The sequence below is a fragment of the Erithacus rubecula genome (assembly GCF_903797595.1).
Source record: "Erithacus rubecula genome assembly, chromosome: 6".
Taxonomy (NCBI): domain Eukaryota; kingdom Metazoa; phylum Chordata; class Aves; order Passeriformes; family Muscicapidae; genus Erithacus; species Erithacus rubecula.
In genome coordinates, this window is record NC_136688.1 from 14,532,535 (window position 1) to 14,536,514 (window position 3,980).

Below are 3,980 nucleotides of genomic sequence, written 5' to 3' on the forward strand. Positions count from 1 at the left end.
TTATCTTTACTTTGCAAAGAACAACAAGTAAAGCATGTCCACTTAAGACAATTCCCTCTGGAATAACACATTCCTCAACTTCCCCCGAAGCTGGGATTTTTTACTAAATACAGACATGATTAAGACTGTTTTTCCCAACCTGACTATCGTGGCAGCTCGCTTGTGCCCTGTGAGTCCCACCTTAAAGAGATTTTGAACAGATTGCTTTATCTGCAATGACTTTGTGCGTGTAATGGGGAAATATTTTTAATTATTCTTTTAACCATTACTGCCCTCAGAGTGGGTTTGCCTGAGGAGAATAGAAGCTCAGACATGCAGGTGTGAGCAGGTTGCTTCCCCTGGAGAAGTCAGAGCAAACACAGAGCACACATATGGGATTTGAGGGGTCCCAGCTGGCTGGACGCTGGCATATATTGTCCCAATTGGCAAAGAGAACAAGAAGGAGAACCTCAGACACTCCAGGCCAGTCAGTCTCACTTCAATACCCAATAAAATAATGGAAAATTTATTCTGGGAAGTACTGAAATACACCTGGAGGACAATACAGGCATCAGTCAGAGTGAGTGAGGATTCATGAGGGGAAGGTCCTGCTTGTGAAGTCTGATTTCCTTCTATGACAGGGTAAAACCCACTCGGCTGATGCAGAAAAGCCAGCAGATGGAATCTTTCTGGATTTCAGCAAAGCTTTTGGTTCTGAGTCTCCCAGAATGCTTCTGGACAAAGTGTCCAGCACACAGCTGGATAAACACACTGTGGGATGGGTGAGCAGCTGGCTCAGGGGTCAGGCACCACGGGTGGCAGTGACTGGGGTGACACCACGCTGGCAGTGGTCACCAGTGGGTTCTGCAGGGCTCCACTGTCAGCCCTGTCAGCCCCCCAGCTTCAACATCCTCCTGAACAACCTGAACAAGGACTTGAAGAGATAATCAGTAAATTTACTGATGACACTAAACTGGGAGGAGCTGTCACCTGCCTGGAGGGCAGAGAAGCTCTGAGAGAGACTTCACAACTAGAGATGGGCAATCACCAACTGTGTGGAGTTCAACAAGGGCAGTGCCAGATTCTGCCCCGGGGATGGGGCACCCCTGCCTTGGTGTATGGACTGGAAGGAGAGGCTGGAGAGCAGCTGCAGGGAGGCACCTGGGGGTCCTGGCCAAGGGCAAGTGGAACATGAGTCAGCAGTGCCCTGGCAGTCCAAAGTGCCACCATGTCCTGGGGCAGCAGGCCCAGCATCAGCAGCTGGGCCAGGGAGGGGATTGTCACACTCTGCTCTGCACTGGGGTGGCCTCACCCTGAGTGACAGCACAACATAGAAAAGACATGAAGCCATTACACAGTGTCCAGAGGAGGTCACAAGGATGGGGAAGGGTCTGCAGGGACTCTGAGGAACAGCTGAGGACACTTGGTTTGTTCAGCTGAAGAGGAGGAGACTCAGGTCACACCTCACTGAGCTCCTCAACATCTTCCTGAGGGGCAGTGTAGGGGCCAGCACCAATCTCTTCACTCTCATGAGCAGGAACAGGACTCAAGGAAATGACTGGAGCAAAGTCAGGGGAGCTTTAGGATGGATATCAAGAAAAAGTTTTTCACCTAGAAGAGGGACCTTGAGCACTGGAACAGGGTCCTCAGGGAAGTGGTCCCAGCCCCAAGTCTGTATTGGGACAAGAAGCATTTGGACAGTGCTCTCAGGCTCACGGTGGAATTGTTGTGGTGTCCTCTGCAGGGGCAGGTGTTGGACTCAATGATCCTGATGAGGCCCTTCCCACCAGCACATTCAGAGCTTCTCTGAAATTACTTCAGAATAAAGCTGTTCCAGCCTGGTGGACTCAGACATTCCACTCCTCATAAGTACAGCATCTACAATATTCCTCAACTTCTTTGGATGAACTAAAAAAACACCCTACATTTAAGTGTCACAGTAGCAATTCCCTGCCCTTCCTTACTGGCTGCTTGCAAGGGAGGCGTTTACAGGGCAGCTTGGCAGGGGCCGTGGTGTGCCCTGGCCGTGGGAGGAGACAGAACAGGGTCTGGGTGTCCCCTGTGTGCCTGTCACCCACGAGGGGTGTGGCAGTGACAGGGGACATCCAGGGGTGCCAGGATGAGCGACAGGTGGCCATGGAGGTGCCACCGTGGGTGTGGTGACACCAAGGGAGAGGCAGCTCCTTGTTTGGGGGAGGGAGACAAGGAGAGGATGGGATTTTTACTCCGTGCCAGAGGGAAGGGGAAGGAGTCCCCCCTGGTTTGTCCCCGGCAGAACGGTGTCAGCAGTGGGGCTGTCCTGCAGCCAGGGCTGTGCTGGGCTGGGAGATGGAGCAGGACAGAGGGGAAAAGGGGCACTGACTTCCTCCTCACTTGCCTGGGGTTCCCGGGCCATTTTCCTCTTCCTCACGGCCTCCTGCCCCTCCACCATGGGGCCAATGTCTAGGAATGGGAAATCCTGGTTTAAGGGAAAAACAAGGGCTGAGCGGTCAGGCGGGGGAAGCGCATGGTTCTCCCAATCCTCCTGTTCCTCCCGCTCCTCATGCTCCTCCCGCTCCTCCTGTTCCTCCCGCTCCTCCTGTTCCTCCCGCTACTTCTCCGCTCCCAGCCTGGCCTGGGCAGGTGCCGCGCTCTGCCCTGGGGGGCTCTAAAGCGGCCTGCCCCATGCGGAGCTGGGACTGATACTGGGAGCACTGGGAACGGTACTGGGAGCAGCGCGAGCGATCCTGAGAGCCCAGGAAGGAATTGGGAGTGCTTTCCATCCCAGTACCGCTTGTACTGGGAGCACCGGGAGGCAGCTGGGAAGAAACAGAACCCAGAACCGGTGACAAGTGGGGCCAGGCTTAAGGGCGTGGTTACGCAAATACAGGAGTGGCCGCGCGCTGTGATTGGTGATCGGGAGAAGAGCGGGGTTTCCCCGGTCACATGAACGCCGGGGAGGGCCAGAGCGATTCCGGCGGCGTCTTGTGAGAGGGGAAAGGGAACGGGAATGGAGACAGGGGATGGGGACAGGGAATGGGAATGGGGACTAGGAGCGGGAAAGGGGACAGGGAATGAGGACAGGGAGCGGGGATAGGGATAGGGGATGGGGACAAGGAATGGGAATGGGGACAGGGAATGGGAATGGGAACAGGGAATGGGGACAGGGAATGAGAATGGGGAAAGGGACTGGGAATGGGGACAGGGACCAGAAATGAGGACTGGGAATGGGGACAGGCACCGGGAATAGGGAGAGGGAATGGGAATGGAATGGGGACAGGGACCAGGAATACTACTGGGACTGAAAATCGGACTGGGAATACAGGAGTGGGACTGGGAACGGGACCAGGAATAGGAACAGGAGCTGGGAGTATAGGAGAGAGACCGAGACTGGAACCAGGGATGGTGTGAGAGTCCGTCAGAGCCTCTCGTCTGTTTCTGCCCAACGACCCTCGTCTGAGGCCTGCGCTGGCCAGGGATGGGAGGAACGCCAAGTGACTGTTCCGCAGGTGATGCCTACCAGGACTGGTTTCTCATGACAACTGGTCACGGGGCGCTGACTCAACAAAGCTCCCACAGATGGAAGAATAATGGACTGGTCAGTATGGATTACCCTGTGTGTGTCCATAACAACAAAGATGGTTTGGTGTGCTTTGAAGCGTCCTGTTTCCACCTGTTTCCCCACGTAACGATCTTCACATACAATAGTCCATAAATCTTCCCACCATTTGGCCAGAAGCCACTCGCTTTGGGAAAGGAATATAAAAGTGACTTTCTCAGAGGAGACCCCTGAGATCTCCCCAGATGGCAACAGACATCTATTGGCTGGTTCCACGAGGATTCGTCTGCCCGTCTTGGTAGCTATAATCCCAACCCCTCTTTCTGTCTTTCTCTCTCTCTCTCTCTCTTTGTCCCACTATTGCATTTTGGTTGGCACTAAATAAAGTGCATTTCTGTAGAAGTAAACTAGTTTTGTCCCCTGCTGTGTCTTTTGCACTCTGAGATACATAAAAGAACCAGTT

General features: G+C 53.9%; 1 long non-coding RNA gene across 1 annotated transcript; it reads right to left on the reverse strand.

The window, feature by feature from the left end:
* Positions 1-205: 205 nt before the first annotated feature.
* LOC306804031 lies at positions 206-2,457 on the reverse strand. Its single transcript, XR_013774790.1, has 2 exons — positions 2,353-2,457; positions 206-1,887 (listed from the first exon to the last, which is right to left on the reverse strand). It is a non-coding gene; the product is annotated as an uncharacterized lncRNA (long non-coding RNA).
* Between the last annotated feature and the right edge of the window lie 1,523 nt (positions 2,458-3,980).